The sequence below is a fragment of the Mytilus galloprovincialis genome, chromosome 6 (assembly GCF_965363235.1).
Source record: "Mytilus galloprovincialis chromosome 6, xbMytGall1.hap1.1, whole genome shotgun sequence".
NCBI classification, from domain to species: domain Eukaryota; kingdom Metazoa; phylum Mollusca; class Bivalvia; order Mytilida; family Mytilidae; genus Mytilus; species Mytilus galloprovincialis.
The window spans coordinates 91189916-91208102 of record NC_134843.1 but is presented as its reverse complement, the minus strand read 5'-3'; the positions used below and the strand labels follow the sequence as shown (position 1 = coordinate 91208102).

Below are 18187 nucleotides of genomic sequence, written 5' to 3'. Positions count from 1 at the left end.
AATAACAAAACAGCCGTTTTGTCTTACCAAGACTGCAGATAAATTGAAGTGTCCTCTGACTGTTTCGGTCTAAAGTTTTCATATCTTGCTTAAAATTACGAATGCCCATCCATACTGAGCGACTTAGAATCTGTAGTGTACAATAATTAAATAAAAATTATATGAAAGAATGGAATGACAGGGCTTTAATTTTGACTAAGAAATGTCCTTTTTTAAACATGAATACATTTCATACTTTTCTAAATAGGTTTTCAGTTACTTTTTTTTATCTATATATATCTAGTAAATTGTCAGAGTAAAACAGAACTAATTTGCCGATATATTTCCGTATGCAGTGACCTTAACTTTACAACCTTTCGTTAGAACTTAGACCACCGCATAGCGCAAGTGCGATGGGAAAACAAATATTTTTACTGAGAGTACACGTCAATGGGAAATAAAAATGAGACATCAAGACTAACAAGAAGAAATGTACTGGAAACGTAGTCTGCAACAAAACACACGCAATAAGCAAAGCTACACAAGTTGTGAGAATTTATTTAAGAACTATCATTAGTTAACAAACAGTTCTCTTAAGGCTGATATCCTGTTGAATTTTAAAAAAAAAAAGAAGATAAACTCTTTATTTGAGAAGATAAAACAGCCCAAGTTGCAAAACAGTCAAAAGTGGTAGGTGTAAATACGTGTGAATACTTGTACAAGAGCATAAATTTGAGTCGAAAAATCTATCAGAAAAAAATTGACTGCCAGATTTTTATCGAAAAGTGAAAGCCGATTGCACCTTTTTATGTTCAGGTGTGTTTGAGTTCACTGTTTTGTTTTTCAAATGTATAAAGCAAGATTAATTGATGCATCATTTCACTTTATAATCTATTATTCTTACGCATTTATACTTTTGTGGTTTCAAAACAACTTTTTCTCAGCATACTCAAATTAGAAAATTATGTACTAAATCAATTGAGAATTACTGCATGCAAAGATAGCAAAGTTTTCCCTAAAACTAATTTTAATATTGATAAATAGAATAGAAGAAAATGAAAGTATTCAAGTACACCTGTAGGTGTGTTCGACTTAGTGACTAAACATGGTTTTGATTGGATTCAGTAATAAGTTTAGCAAAGTATGTAAACAATAACTATAGGACAAAACGGACAAACAAGTGAGTAATATTTAAACGAAATGATTAATCAAACATAAAATTTTCTGGAAACAAATGTGTTTTGAGTTGCACAAAAGCGATGATAAAAATTGTCATTATAGTAAACTGGGATTCCTCGTGGACCTTGGTTACATTATTTGTATAAAACTTTGTAAAATGGCATGGTTCGGCCTTTTTATATCCATTTACCAAGCTGTTTTTTCCATATCAATTCGCCTTGTAATTATATGATGATGTTTTTTTTCCCGTCAAATTGTACCATAGAAAAGTTTGTTTTTTTTCAAGGCTAAAAATATGGAAAATTTATGAAAAAAAAATGACATTTACTAGAACAGTATGGACTCATTCTTTCATATTTTTTTTTTTGGTATATAGTAGAGAGATTTTTGCATTTATGTTTTGTCATCAAGCATCTATGTTATATTGGATATATTATTTCAACTGATTGATTACTCAAAATCAGAGTATTTATTTTACGTGTAGTTCTGCCTTTATGAGTACGTGATAACGTCTCACTTCTGTATGGTATATCTCATTGGTCAATTTTCGTCAATTGTACTTTTGGAGGCAATCTATTGTTCTCTTCATTATGAAATATTTTAAATAGTCTGGATACGTATAGAGCCTTGTTGTGATATTTCTCTCTATGAGGTTAGTTATCTTTATATATTAAACTGACTACTAACACAGACATATCAGTGTTTAGGATATTATATCTAATTTTTGCACTAATATAAATATGTTCAATTTATGTAAATATGATTGAAAAATATAACGATAATTCAAATGATTTTCATTAGACATTAGTTGTTAGCTCATCTTTTGTCAAAGATCCATGCAAGCTTTTTTCGTGACTAGGTGTCTTTCGTCCATCATCCGTCGTCCGTCATCTGTCGTCGTCCTTCTTAATTCCCTCTACTGTAACTTTATACTTCTCAATGTAATAAGAAGTAACAACACTCGTCCCTGGGGTAACTTTTATTTTTAATATTTCATATGAACCTTCCTTAATAAAATTGTCGTCGACTTTTTGTACAAGTCATTACGCATGATTTACGATTTGCACCCATGTTTGTAGTGCTTTTTTGTTTGCATAAACCATAGTAGATAGAAAAACAACAAAGAACAAAAACAATCATCAGAGCATAAGTTTATTTTACTATGTTATTAAAAAAATTATATCCTGGAATAAGGATTTTTACCCATTTTTAGACAGGCATTTTTTGCGGAACAATTAATAGTTTGCGGAACAATTAATAGTTTGCGGAACAATTAATAGATAAGTAGTAACTGCAAGTAGCAAAAAAATATTAAATGTACAAGATCTACAAATACATGTTGTAAGTCAGTCAGATCGTCAGTCAACTCCTTATAACGACGAGCTACTGCCTATGAATAACGATGTTAACCTGTTTTGTGTGATTTTTGGTAAAATGAAGAAATTAGACTAAGATAAAAATTATAAAACCTTCCAATGAACAGCTATCTGAGATCAACACACAAATAAACATGACCAGTTTTGTCAGTCTACTCCTTATCCTGAGTTAATACCCTTACATTAGAGTTTCCTTCCCATATTTGTTCATACTCATATTACATTTAACATGTAACATGTTCTCGTCCTGAACATGCATCTTTCTTTTTTTGGAGGAAAAAAATACAGATATAGAAAAACTTTTTATTTATTCAGAAAAATGATTAGTAGATCAAGATAAAAAAAAAAAAAAAAAACCTTCTCAACATGACTTAAATTTTCTGTCGTTTTATCGTACAAAATAACCCGAAGAAGATCTTCCCTTTTGGTTATGTATTCTGTGAAAAAAACCAGTACATGGAATAAGAGAGAAACTGTTGGTAGCTACAGTAATCAGCAATACAAATTCTACAAATAAGTGAAAGTCAAAATAGTCAGTAATCTCCTTATAAGAGTTACTGTCTTATAATGGCTTGTTGTTTTAAAATATGATACTAGATAGAATCTGTATAGATAGGAAACATTATCAGTAACCAGTTAGCACTCCTTTATAACAGTCTCCTTTATAACATTTCAACAAACATCGTGACGCAGTTGACATGCCGTAATGCAGTAGACAAAACCGACCCCTTCACAGATGACTTATGTAATCAATTTCCGTCTACAATATGTCTGTTGTCTTTTACCTCATTTTCGTAGTCCAGCGACTGCTTGATTTTTATACGCCCGTCAAAATTTTGACGAGACGTATTATGGTATACAAATGTCCTGTGTCCGTCCGTCTGTCCGTCCGTCCGTCTGTCTGTCAGTCCGTCTGTCTGTCCGGCGTAAACATGTCGCACCGTAACTTGAGAACGACTTATTTAAATTTCATGAAACTTAATATAATTGTTTTTTATGATGGTCAAATGATCTGTATACTTTTTGGTGAAAATAAGATTTAAACTTTTTGAGTTACGGCACTTTGTAACTAAAACAGGGGTGTGTTTTATTTCACATGTCGCACCGTATCTCAAAAACGATTCTTGATTATTGCTTAAAACTTTACACACTTCTTAGTAATATTAATCTTAATATCTGTATACTTTTTGGTGATGATTCAAAATTTCATTTTTGAGTTATTGAGTATTTTGTAAAAAAGGGGGAGGGTTTTTTACATGTCGCTCCGTATCTCAAAAACGATTTATGATTATTGCTTAAAACTTTACACACTTCTTTGTTATATTAATCTAAAGATCTGGCTTAAGTGGGTTAAAATTTTAGGTGAACAGAACCTGAACTGGAAAAAGATTTTCAGACTGCCTTTTGCTGTTACTAAAAATAGTAAATTACAGTGGCTGCAATATAGGATTAACCATTGCATTATTGCCACAAATCAGTATTTAGTAAAAATAAAATTGACTGATGATCCTTTGTGTACATTTTGTAAATCAGATAATGAGTCTATAGAACACCTATTTTGGAATTGCAATACTGTACAAGATTTTCTACAGGATGTTGATAACTGGTTCCTTTCTGGTGGAATAAGTCTCCCAATGAATAAATTAAACTTTCTTTTTGGAGACTTATCCAAGATTTTTCCCAACAACCCATATAACATGATTTTTCTTTATATTAAACAATATATGTATAATTCTAGATGCTTTAAAAAGAATCTCTCATTGCAAGCAGTTATAATAAAACTGAAAGATATGTATAAATTAGAGAGTATGATAGCTGTAAAAAATAAAAAGATAACTGAATTTGACAATGTATGGAATGTTTTTGAAAAACTATTATTGTATACTGACTAATGTCTTTTTTGTTGTTGTTACAATTACTTAGGACTACTTAATTATAATCTTTATTAAAGAACATATTATTGCCATGTTATGTACTTGATCAGTGTTGATGGCTGTTACGAAAGAAATATGTCTCGTAAATATAAAAAAAATAATTTTCAACATAATTATGTGATATTAATAATAAAGATAGGGATGTAACTGGATAATCCTTTTGAGTTTTGTTTTTGTTTTTTTGTTTTTTGTTTTTATTTTTCCTTCTTTATTTCTTTATTTCTTTATTTTACTTAATTTTATTTTTTTATTTTTTTATTTCTTTATCTTTTCTATAGAAAATGTAAAATATTTCCAATTAAGATTTATTTATAAAAATGACATTGTATTTATCTTATATGTATTATATTGTATGTATATCATGTATATGTTGTAATTGTTGGAAATAAAAAAATCAAAAGTTAAAAAAAAAATCTAAAGATCTGTATACTTTTTGGTGATGATTCAAAATTTTATTTTTGAGTTATTGAGTATTTTGTAAAAAAAAAAAGGGGGGAGGGGGTTTTTACATGTCGTGCCGTATCTCAAAAACGATTTATGATTATTGCTTAAAACTTTACACACTTCTTTGTTATATTAATCTAAAGATCTGTATACTTTTTGGTTTGATTCAAAATTTTATTTTAGTGATATTTGTAAAAAAAAAAAAACAGGGTTGGGGGGGGGGGGGGGGTTCACATGTCCCACCGTGTCTAAAAAGCAATAAATGGTAATTGCTTAAAACTTTCTCCGAAACTATTTATAATTATTGCATAAAACTTCCACACAAGACGTCGGGCGTATCATGCGCTCATGGCGCAGCTGTTTATTTTTTTTTATTAAAAATCGGAGGATATGCCATGATTGCCAATCAGACAACTCTCCGCTAGAGACCGAATGACATAAAAATTTACAACTACAGGTCACCGTACAGCATTTAACAATAGGCAAGATCCATACCGCATTGTCAGCTATAAAAGGCCCCGAAATTACAAACGACTAACACCCTCGTTTATGTACAAAACAAACAAACAACAAATATGATATACAGCAACAAACAGGCTTCTGGCTTAGGAAAGGCACATACATAATGCGGTGGAGTTAATCATGTTTGCTGCGCGCGAAATCCAGCCCTAACCTAGGACAGTGGTAGATCAGTACAACATAAGGACAGGCTATACACTTTAATAGGATCATCTGACTTTGACCTCATTCTCATGGTTCATTGGTCAATTTAACGATTTCATGGTTTGACCTGGGTTTTTTGTTTTATACGACTGCTATAATCAATAGGCCAGCTACATTTGGTGCATGGAATACTTGCAAGAGGAACAGGTCTGTCAGACTTGTATTATCTTACCGTGACCTCATTTAGACATTTACATAGTTTATTGGTAATGTTGATTTATATAAATATGAAACTTGTAGTTGAACTTTATCTTTAGGATTATTAACATAAAATCAATCATGGTTACTAGTATAACAGGCAAGACATTACAGGTTGAAATCGAATGTATTAACGAATAAAAAAAAATTAATGCCCCCCCCCCCCCTTCTCCCTCTATGACAACATTCGGCTAAATCCCATATCATTAGAAAGCATTACTTCAATAGTATCTCTTTCACACTGTCGTCAAACATTCGTAATTTCTGTCAAATCACGAAGAAAGGTCAAGTAGGGATATTTATTTAATTTACAAGACGTCAACATTTTTGCATATTATGTCTTCTAAATAATAAAACTCTGAATATTGAATATGAAAATCATTTAGAACAGAGTCGGAGACGTATTGGTCAATTGTTTAACAGACTTATGAAATAAAATAAATTGCGTATTTTTTTATAAATAGTGGCCCTTTTCCAGAAATTCCAGTGAAAATGACAATAATGAGCGAAAACCCAAATATTTGTCTGTTATTCAATTGCTGATCACCATAAAACCTAATAACATATTACATTTAGTGCAGTCTGATTAAACCAACCCCCACTATCCAACTTTAGAAAATGTCTATCAATTAATGCTAGGTATGAATGAGAGACTTACAACTATCGAAAAGGGAATGTCACAAGTTAATCAAATGAACAGAACTTTGACAAATTTATTATCAAAATTCACAGAAATGAACTCAAAAGTTGCAGAAGCTGAATGTCAAATTAAAAATTTTAAAAGTAAATGTGATAGCAACGATGGAAAAATGTCCCAATTAAAACATGATCACACTGAACTAAGGCCACACCAATTTGATTCCTTGTTCGACGGACCCGCCCGCACCTATTTTTTTCAAAACAGAATTTTTTTATTTTTTTTATATTCCCGCTTCCCGCATCCGGAAATGTAATCATGTCCATTTCCCGCACCGTTTTTTTTTTGGGAAATATTATAAAAAGAACAAAAAATCGGTTACTTTCCCCCTTACTTATATTCCCTATTAACAAATGTTCGTTTTTAGAATAAAGTACAAAGAACTGCTGAAGGATTTGCCTTCAACTGCAATTATATTATATGCTGGCGAAACAAAACTATCCATAGCCGCTGATTGTTTATGCACCTGTCCTGATTGATTCAGGGGCCTGTCGTTCAGCAGTTATCGTTTGTTGATGTTGTTCATTGGTATTTTCCCGTTTGGATATACATGATATATAAATTAGATCGTTGGTTTTCCTCTTCGAATTGTGTACGCTAATAATTTTGGGGTCCTTTATAGCCTGCTGTTTGGTCTGTATCAAAGCCCTGTGTAAAAGGCAGTACTTTGACCTGTGTTTGTTACTATCAGGTTGAGAACGACCCTCCCTCAGACAAGGGGTCATTTTACTGATGTAGAAAAGAAAATAGAAATGCCAAGGATTTGTATAGTTCTTCTATACAAAACCTTTGAAAACTTAGAATTTTGTACTCAAAAAGAGGAGAGTTGCATCATATTTTAAACAACTTTTTATAAAAAAAGGGGTCCACTTATTTCGAATAATATTAATCTGTTAAAGTAAATGTGTTAACATGGTTAAAGTCCAGGAATATTACAAAATTCTTGGACATGTTTTGACCATTTAATACCAGATAGATATATAGTTCTTTGAGAAAATATGAGCCTTTTGTACAAACAAATATATTATAACTTATATTGATCCCTCATAAAACATGTAAAAGGGATATTTATAACATTAAGGGGTTGTCTCCAAACTGATTATGACTTGGAAGGAGAATTGTCTCATTGTCAATGTCAGTCACACAAACATAACCCAGATTTAATTATTTCTTGGTGAACAGGGAAAAAATACTTCAGAAATTAAAGAAATGTCAAAGTACAAATGATAAATCAAGCTTTAATATTGTCAAAACCCACTATTTTATGTTTACAAAATAAAATTATAATCGCTCGCCTTTACTTTTCAAGCTTCGCCTCAAAAATTTGCAAATTAAATATTTTTTTATTAAAATTTTCAAATCGCTCGCTCGCCCCAAATTTTGGAGTCCAAAAATCCGTAGAACAAGAAATTAAATTGGTGTGGCCTAAATAAAGAAGTTAAAAATATGAAAAACATTCAAACTGATGCTAATAATAACCTACAGGGAATTAGCGACTTCATGGACGATTTCAAGGTAAATCACGAAAACAATGTTAAAGATGTAAGATCGGTTAAATCATCCATTAGTAAAGTAGCAAATGACCTTGCAGATAACACTATGGAGCTGAGAAATGAAATTAAAACAGTCGTCAATAACGCAAAACAAGAAAATGAAAATCTACAGAGCACCGTTATTGACCTTCAATGCAGATCAATGAAGAATAACTTGGTGTTTACTGGTTTGACGGAAACCGAAGGAGAAAACACTGAAGAAGTTATCAGAGATTTCATACAGCAATTCCTACATGTAATTCACAGGATAGAATTCGGCAATGTCCACAGATTTGGATATGGCGCCAAACCAGGTAGACGCGGACGCCCTAGACCGATTGTGGCAAGATTTCTATATTACAAAGATCTGGCACGATCGCTTTCAAATACGTACAGGCTTAAAGGAAAACCGTTTGGTGTAAATCAACAGTTTCCTGACATAATTGAACAAGCACGCAAAAGCCTATACCCAATTATGAAACAGAAACGCGAAGAAGGACACACTGTTAAGTTAGTAAGAGACATTTTGTATGTGGATGGTGAAATGTACAACGACCAAATTTCGGAAATTGAACCCACTGACAGTCTTACATCTCAAATGCGCACACCGGACCACCATCAAGACCGGAAACGACGCCGACGCATATCTTCGACTCCTAACCCATACAGTTAGGATTCCAATGGAGATTCTAAAAAAGTTAACAGTTCATTAGACTAAAATATATTGTCGCTCAATTGTTGTGGGATTATGAACAGAATGCAATATCCCGAATTTATAGAACTCATTAAATGTTATGACTTTATCTGCTTGACAGAAACAAAATCTGATGATTTTGATAATGTTGATATACCAGGTTATACTTTTAAATTGAAAAATAGAAAAACTAAATCAAAAATCAAATCAGGTGGTATTGCATTTGGATATAAAAATGAATTAGAAAATTATGTGCAAACAATAGAATCCGAGAGTAATTTAGTATTTTGGGTTAAAATTTCAGCCAATTATTTAAAAACAGAACAAGATGTTATGATTGGTACAGTGTACATACCACCCGAAAATTCTACTTATAAGGTACCAGATTCAATAAATATAATTGAACAAGAATTTCTAAAATTTTCAGCCAACCATGAGTCTATTTTGCTTACTGGTGATTTTAACAGCAGAACTGCTGCCAATTTAGACTTCTATGAAATAACAAATACCAATCATGACACATCGGATAATTTTAATATTGATTTTTCAAACAATTTACACAAGTTTCATATGCTACGTATTAGAAATAGTTGCGACAAGACAAAAAACCACTTTGGAAATCTACTTTTAGAAATGTGCAGAAATAACAATCTGTTTATTTTAAACGGAAGGGTTGATGGCGATAAAGAAGGTTTATTTACTTGTCGCCAGTCTAGTGTGGTTGACTATTTTATTTGTACATACAAATTGTTATCATGTCTTGTAAATATGTCTGTACTTGATTTTTCTGCTCTTTTTTCCGATGTTCATTCGCCTCTGAACTGTAAGCTAGTCTTCAACTCGATTGATAACATCGTCGATTGCGATGACATTTTAATAAACGATTTGGCATGTCATGAAAGAAAAGGCTTCAAAAAGTGGGATTGTGAAAAAGAAGCCGAATTTTTGAAAAATATCGATAGAAATAAAAATCGATCAATTAAATAATGATTTAACTATGCTGAATACCAGTATACTGGCTCAAGAAAATATTAATAAAATAGTTGAATCTGTAAATGGTTTAATGCTGGATTCAGCCGAAAAGGTGTTTGGATCTTTTACTTATAAACGACATGAAAAGAAATGTCGAAAAAAAGTTATTAAACCTTGGTTTGACCAAATATGTTGGGAAAAAAGGCGGTACTTTCGAATATCAAAAAGAAGATATAAATACAATAAAACATGTTTAAAAAGAGAGGAGATGAAGAATACAGAACGTGAATATAAGAGTCAAATGAACATTTCTATTAACAAGCATAAAAAAAGCCATGAGAAAAAAGATGAATGTTTTAAAAAATAGTAATTCTAAAGAATTTTGGAAGATATTGAACTCGTATAAAGAAAAAAAAGGAATAATATTCCTGTTGATATACTTTTTGAATTTTTCAAAAATTTAAATTCGTCAGATTCTGACGCTGGTGAAGAAATTATTATAGATGAGAATAACAAACTTAATTCACTATTAAACAGTCCTATTAAGGAAAATGAAATTTTTAAATGCATCAAAAATCTTAAGAATGGCAAAGCTTGTGGCGATGACTTCGTCATTAATGAATATATTAAGAGCACCACTCAGATTTTCATGCCAATCTATGTAAAACTGTTCAATATTGTATTTGATACTGGAAAAGTGCCTGAACTTTGGCTTGTTGGTAATGTTATACCTTTTTATAAAAACAAAGGTGACCAGTCAGATCCACAAAACTACAGACCAATAACTATATTAAGCTGTATGGGTAAACTTTTAACGTCAATTTTGAATTTAAGACTGAGTAACTTTTTGGAAGAATATTTGTTGTTAAATGAAAACCAGTTTGGTTTCAGAAAGGGCTATTCCACTATAGACAGTATATTTACTCTTCATATTTTATTTGAATTACTGAGACAAAAAAGGAAAAAACTTTTTTGTGCTTTTATTGATTTTGTTAAAGCTTTCGATACAGTTTGGAGATCTGGTCTTTGGTCAAAACTCATTTTACATACAGTGAATGGGAAGATGTATAACACTATATTTAATATGTATAAAAATGTGAAATCACGAATTTTTAGTGATGGGGAATATTCAGACTACTTTCCATGTAATGTAGGTGTAAGACAGGGAGAAAATTTATCTCCCATACTTTTTTCTATTTATTTAAATGATTTAGAAAGCTTTTTTCAGAACAAAAATGTAAATGGTTTGAAATCTTTATCAGATCAAATAGAGAACGAACTAAGTATGTATTTAAAACTGTTTGTTGTATTGTACGCAGACGACACTGTACTTATGTCAGAAACACAAACAGATCTACAAAAACAATTAAACGCTTTAAAAGAATATTGTGATACATGGAAATTAAAAGTCAATGTCCCTAAAAGCTAAATAGTAATTTTTTCTAAAGGTAGACCACTACAAAATGTTAGTTTTAAATATGCTGATTTTGAGTTAGATATTGTAGAAGAATTTACATATCTTGGTGTATTATTTTCTAGAACAGGAAGTTTCTCAAAAGCAAAAAAGGCACAGGCTGATAAAGCAACAAGGGCTATGTACGATATTCTTAAAAAGGGGAGATTACATAATTTGAATATTAAATGTCAACTAGAATTATTTGACAAAGTAGTTAAGCCTATATTGTAACATAAATTGGATTTTTTCCTTTGATGTTTTTATGAAATAATTTGCTTAAAAAGTGTGGTGAGGGAAAACCATGGTATATTATATGCAAATTTATGTTGTACCATACTTTGCTAATTAAATATGCAACTCGACTAGAATCCAAAGGAAAAAAGGCGGAGCTTCAGCCATGGTATAACATATTCATTTTCATGTTATTCCATGGCTGAAGCTCCACCTTTTTTTTTTAAATGTATCCGCCTCTAAAATATTTAGGAAACTGTAAAACGTACTAAAAGGTCAAGATCTTCATTTGTTTTCATTTTATAAGAAAAAGCAATAAATTATGTGTACCACATTTTAGGAAACCCTTTTCAAACTACATAGGATTGTTACAAATTCCCTTAATTTTCGAAACAATTAATAAATGTTTCTTCTTTCAGTTTTGAAAAAAAATAAAATGTAAAACTATCATTTCCTTTGCGAAAATTCAATTTAAATTCGATTTAAAAAGGGGGGTACCTATACAAAAAGGAATAAATATCGGCTACAAATATCTGTGAAAAAACATGATTAGGGGACGTACACTATCTACGCCCCTGAATCCGCCACTGTTAAAATATTGTTTTATCATTAAAATTGTGTTTTAATAAATAATTTAATAAAATAACGGAAGAGAAGCATTTTTCAATTAGATGAAAATTCTGTAAAATATGATACATTGAAAAAAAAAAAAAACAATTCTTACCGTCATTAGAATAATTATTTAATCCTTGTCGCTGGAATCCGACACTTTTGTTTACCTCAGTCTGATGACATTATGAAATTACCTGCGCCTACAATCATACACGGGGCGCAAAACTAAAAAAAAAATCGGGGAAAATCCGACATTTTCTTTACTTTCTGCAAATTCAGGGGTTCTATTACATGAAGTACACAGACGATCATACACGAAGCGCAAACGTGACTTGCGCGAGCTTCCATTTCATTGGATAAAACTGTAACGTGATCAATTTCCAATATTAGTTGAAGGTCTTGAAGCTGTCAATCATTTTATTTATATTACAAATTTTATATACCATGTGTCTTACTCATTAACATATTTAAACAAACTCATCCTTCAGATTCGTTTGTTTAAATATGTTAACTCGTAAAAACCATGGTATATATAGTACTTATTATACGGGTGTGAAGTCTGGGGAATGGGTAACACCTCTGTTATAGAACGTGTTCATCTAAAATTTTGTAAATTACTGCTTATTATAAACTTAAAAAATCAACGCCTGATTATATGATATATGGGGAACTTGGCCGATTCCCACTGGATATTTTTATTAAATTACGTACTATTAATTATTGGGAAAAGCTTGTAACTGGGGAAAATAAGAAACTTCCTGTTATTCTATACAATCTTGTTACTGGTAGTTATAATGGAAATATAGCTTGGTGTAAGAATGTAAAATCTGTGCTTGATAATTGTGGGCTATCAAATATATGGAACACTAAATATTTTATAAGTAAAAACTGGTTGTATGATACTGTTAAATTAAGATTAACTGACCAGTTCAGACAGACATGGTATGCTACTGTACAGAATTCTCCAAAAGCTCTAAATTATAAATTATTCAAAAATAGTATAAATTTCGAAACCTAGTTTGATATTTTAGATGACAAAAATATTGCTTCTTTTTGTAGATTTAGAACGTTGAACACAAAAATTCCTATCGAAATTGGTAGATGGCAAAACATTCAGAGAGAAAATCGTATTTGTACTTTGTGCAATGCCGGTGACATTGGCGACGAGTTCCATTATATTTTAGAATGCTCGGCAATAGACGATAGTAGACAACTGCTACTAAAGCATCATTTTATAAACAGACCAAATATTTTAAAATTTCAAGGTCTAATGAATAGTAGCAACCCGTCTGAACTAAACAATCTTTGCAAGTTTATAAGAATTATTATTGAATGCCTAGAATCTCCTGGGTAATCACTTTATGTCTCTATTTTTACATTTGTATTTAAAATTTATACTATGTTAGTTTATTTGTATATGTCTCTGTACCATTGTACTTTGGTTTATGAGAATAAAGATATATATATACTTGCGTTTGTACCCACAAATGTACCCACAAAGTGGATAGTGGGGGTTGGTTTACTCAGACTGCATTTAGTGTAAAGCAAGTTTTTGACATCGTCAAATTACTGCAATCACGCTTCTTGCTAATTACACGGCCTACCATAACAACCAATACAGTTGCCTAAATAAAACCATCTGAAAAACGATAGCTTTTAGCTGTTCTGTGTAAACATATTTTAATCTGCATACTTGGTATTTAACATAATAAATATATACGTAATAGAAGTATAGCTCATTACAAAGTTATTTTTACAGAATAAATGAATGAATATACAATAGATGAATGGGAAGTACAAACACAAATTGGCGATTGTAACGTTTGCTGCTCATGTGAGTTTGAAAGAAACTTCTTGTGATAGATCAATAATATTAACTATAAAGTTGCACAACTATCAGTAAATATCGGGTTATGACTATTTCTAGGCCCTGTTCCATAGTCCTGTGACTTTGAATTAAATATCAATTTTTAAAGTTACGTTTTCTCCACAACAGTTACGTTTTCTCCTCAACCGTTACGTTTTCTCCTCAACAGTTACGATTTCTCCTCAACAGCTACGTTTTCTCTTCAACAGCTACGTTTTCTCTCCAACAGGTACGTTTTCTCCTCAACAGTTACATTTTCTCTTCAACAGTTATGTTTTCTCTCCAACAGCTACGTTTTCTCTCCAACAGGTACGATTTCTCCTCAACAGCTACGTTTTCTCTTCAACAGTTATGTTTTCTCTCCAACAGTTACGTTTTCTCCTCAACAGTTACGTTTTCTCTTCAACAGTTATGTTTTCTCCTCAACAGCTACGTTTTCTCTTCAACAGTTATGTTTTCTCTCCAACAGTTACGTTTTCTCCTCAACAGTTACGTTTTCTCTTCAACAGTTATGTTTTCTCCTCAACAGTTAAGTTTTCTCTTCAACAGCTACGTTTACTCCTCAACAGTTACGTTTTCTCTTCAATAGCTACGTTTTCTCCTCAACAGTTATGTTTTCTCTCCAACAATTACGTTTTCTCCTCAACAGTTACGTTTTCTCTCCAACAGGTACGTTTTCTCCTCAACAATTACGTTTTCTCCTCAACAGTTACGTTTTCTCTCCAACAGTTCGTTTACCCCTCATGCAACAGTAACGTTTCCTCTCCAACAGTTATGTTTTCTCTCCAACAGGTACGTTTTCTCCTCAACAGTTACGTTTTCTCCTCAACAGTTACGTTTTCTCCTCAACAGTTACGTTTTCTCCTCAACAGTTATGTTTTCTCCTCAACAGTTAAGTTTTCTCTTCAACAGCTACGTTTACTCCTCAACAGTTACGTTTTCTCCTCAACAGTTACGTTTTCTCCTCAACAGTTACGTTTTCTCCTCAACAGTTATGTTTTCTCCTCAACAGTTAAGTTTTCTCTTCAACAGCTACGTTTACTCCTCAACAGTTACGTTTTCTCTTCAATAGCTACGTTTTCTCCTCAACAGTTACTTTTCTTCTCAACAGTTACGTTTTCTCTTCAACAGTAACGTTTTCTCTTCAACAGCTACGTTTTCTCCTCAACCGTTACATATTGGTGACGTCACGAAGGTCTAATGGCTGCCTAAAAATTTCCCGATCATTCAATGCAGGATTATTATCTATTTCCGTTGATCACAGGACTTTTAAAGTGTTGAAATTACTTTCTAAAGCATCTCCTAACATTGTTCGAAGTAATTTGTTATTACTGGACACTCCTATAGTGTATTCTACATTTGAGACGAGTTGCAGTGGTCCGTTGTAGATGTTGTTTTTTAGGAAAACTCGATTCGTGATTTACGATGGATTTTACTGTTTGATAGACTTCAAAATGTATAACGGTATGACCAATTTTACTATTTGTTATCAATATTAACATTTTTATCGTAACAAAACACAAGCAACTGACAATATTTATAAATCAAAACCATGTTCATCACGTCATATCAGAAAGCCCGCTAAAACAACGTTAACGTTTTCCTGAACTGTTCGGACATTTAATAATGGAAGTATACATTGATGGAGCATGCAAGAATAATGGCAAGCCATTGGCAAAGGCAAGTTATGGTATATTTTGGGAACCAAATAACATCAAAAATATAAATGGTCCAGTTCCTGAATCTTACAAGCAAACAAACGGGGGAACTGTATGCTGCCGTAAAATGCCTTCAACAAATACACGAAAATCAATTATCAAACATCATCATAAAACCTAATAACATATCACATTTAGTGAATATACAATAGATGAATGGGAAGTATAAACACAAATTGGCGATTGTAACGTTTGCTACTCATGTGAGTTTGAAAGACACTTCTTGTGATAGATCAATAATGTTAACTATAAAGTTGCACATCTATCAGTAAATATCGGGTTATGACTATTTCTAGGCCTTGTTCCATAGTCCTGTGACTTTGAATTAAATATCAAATTTCAAAGTTACGTTTTCTCCTCAACAGTTAAGTTTTCTCTTCAACAGTTACGTTTTCTCCTCAACATTTACGTTTTCTCCTCAACAATTACGTTTTCTCTTGAACAGCTATGTTTTCTCTTTAACAGCTACGTTTTCTCCTAAACAGTTACGTTTTCTCTCTAACAGTAACGTTTTCAAACAGCTACATTTTCTCATCAACAGTTACGATTTCTCTTCTACAGTTATGTTTTGTCTTCAAACAGCTACGTTTTCTCCTCAACAGTTACGTTTTCTCTTCAACAGCTACGTTTTCTCTCCAACAATTACTTTTTATCCTCAACAGTTACGTTTTATCCTAAAAAGCTACGTTTTATCCTAAAAAGCTACGTTTTCTCTTCAACAACTACGTTTCTCTTCAACAGTTACGCTTTCTCTCCAACAGTTATGTTTTCTCTTTAACAGCTACGTTTTCTCCTCAACCGTTACGTTTTCTCCTCAACCGTTACGTTTTCTCGTCAACAGTTACGTTTTCTCCTCAACAGTTACGCCTACTCCTTAACAGCTACGTTTTCTCCTCAACAGTTACGTTTTCTCCTCAACAGTTACGTTCAACAGTTACGTTTTCTCCTCAACAGTTACGTTGAACAGTTACGATTTCTCCTCAACAGTTACGTTTTCTCCTTAACAGTTAAGTTTTCTCTCAAGCAGTTACGTTTTCTCTCCAATAGGTACGTTTTCTCTACAACAGTTACGTTTTCTTATCAACATTTTCGTTTCTTCTTTAACAGCTACATTTTCTCCTCAACAGTTATGTTTTCTAATAAACAGTTTAGTTACGTTTTCTCCTCAACAGTTACGTTTTCTTTCCAACAGCTACGTTGTTTCCTCAACAGTTACGTTTTCTCCTCAACAGTTACGATTTCTCCTCAACAGTTACGTTTTCTCTTCAACAGCTACGTTTTCTCCTCAACAACTACGTTTTCTCCTCAACAGTTACGTTTACTCTCCAACAGTTACGTTTTCTCTTCAACAGTTACGTTTTCTCTACAACTTTCCTCGACAGTAATGTTTTCTCTCCAACAGTTACGTTTACTTTACAACAGTTATGTTTTCTCTTTAACAGCTACGTTTTCTTCTCAACCGTTACGTTTTCTCCTCAACCGTTGCGTTTTCTCCTCAACAGTTACGCTTACTCCTTAACAGCTACGTTTTCTCCTCAACAGTTACGTTTTCTCCTCAACAGTTACGTTCAACAGTTACGTTTTCTCAACAGCTACGTTTTCTCCTTAACAGTTAAGTTTTCTCTCCAACAGTTACGTTTTCTCTCCAACAGGTACGTTTTCTCTACAACAGCTACGTTTTCTTATCAAAATTTACGTTTCTTCTTTAACAGCTACATTTTCTCCTCAACAGATATGTTTTCTAATAAACAGTTTAGTTACGTTTTCTCCTCAACAGTTACGTTTTCTTTCCAACAGCTACGTTTTTTCCTAAACAGTTACGTTTTCTCCTCAACAGTTCTGATTTCTCCTCAACAGTTACGTTTTCTCTTCAACAGTTACGTTTTCTCCTCAACATTTACGGTTTTTCGTCGACAGTTAAGTTTTCTCCTCAACAGCTACGTTTTCTCCTCAACAGTTACTTTTTCTTCTCAACAGTTACGTTTTCTCTTCAACAGTAACGTTTTGTCCTAAACAATTACGTTTTCTCTCCAACAGCTACGTTTCCTCTTTAACAGCTACGTTTTCTCCTAAACAGTTACATTTTCTCTCCAACAGTTACGTTTTCTCTACTACAGTTAATTTTTCTCTCCAACAGTTACGTTTTATAATCAACAGCTACGTTTTCTCCTAAACAGTTACGTTTTTTCTCCAACAGTTACGTTTTCTCTTCAACAGTTACGTTTTCTCTTCTACAGCTACGTTGTCTCTCCAACAGCTACGTTTTCTCATCAACAGCTACGTTTTCTCCTAAACAGTTACGTTTTCTCTCAAACAGTTACGTTTTCTCTTCAACAGTTACGTTTTCTCGTCAACTTTCCTCAACAGTAATGTTTTCTCTCCAACAGTTACGTTTTCTCTCCAACAGTTATGTTTTCTCTTTAACAGCTACGTTTTCTCCTCAACAGTTACGTTTTCTCGTCAACAGTTACGTTTTCTCCTCAACAGTTACGTTTTCTTATCAACATTTACGTTTCTTCTTTAACAGCTACATTTTCTCGTCAACAGTTATATTTTCTAATAAACAGTTTAGTTA

General features: G+C 32.3%; 1 protein-coding gene across 4 annotated transcripts in view; it reads left to right on the top strand.

The window, feature by feature from the left end:
* Nucleotides 1–607: 607 nt before the first annotated feature.
* LOC143080691 (uncharacterized) overlaps nucleotides 608–18187 on the top strand; it is an 81163-nt gene continuing 63583 nt past the window's right edge. For 2 of the 4 annotated variants that reach the window (XM_076256683.1, XM_076256679.1), the window contains exon 1: nucleotides 1517–1810. The gene's annotated coding sequence lies outside the window, so the exon portion shown is untranslated. Of the gene's footprint in view, nucleotides 1160–1516; nucleotides 1811–15093; nucleotides 15359–18187 lie in introns of those variants that run through there. The other 2 variants (XM_076256680.1, XM_076256682.1) reach the window with 2 other exon arrangements.